Source organism: Euprymna scolopes, chromosome 41, assembly GCF_053919585.1.
Source record: "Euprymna scolopes isolate OS-2025 chromosome 41, ASM5391958v1, whole genome shotgun sequence".
In the NCBI taxonomy this organism is placed as follows: domain Eukaryota; kingdom Metazoa; phylum Mollusca; class Cephalopoda; order Sepiida; family Sepiolidae; genus Euprymna; species Euprymna scolopes.
Genome location: NC_136522.1, coordinates 45,102,255 through 45,102,547, shown reverse-complemented (window position 1 = coordinate 45,102,547; position 293 = coordinate 45,102,255).

The following is a 293-nucleotide window of genomic DNA, read 5'->3' as shown; positions in this document are numbered from 1 at the left end:
GTCCTCTATCCTCAATAACCAGTTTTCATTTCTATACATCATCACACTGCATTCACATACTTGGTAGACTCTTCTCTTGCTCAACAGTGGTAACACTCTGCTGGTTAGTAATGACAATAATTCCATGAACTTCACCCAATCTTAACTCTTGCAATCACATTAGCACTTGCTCCTCCCTGTGCTTCATTGGTCACAAAACTTCTCCACAGCCTAGATATACATTCTCATTATAGTTATCCTTGAGTAGCTTTTGGCTTCGATAAGTTACGGCACAAGTGTTAAAAAAAATGAAA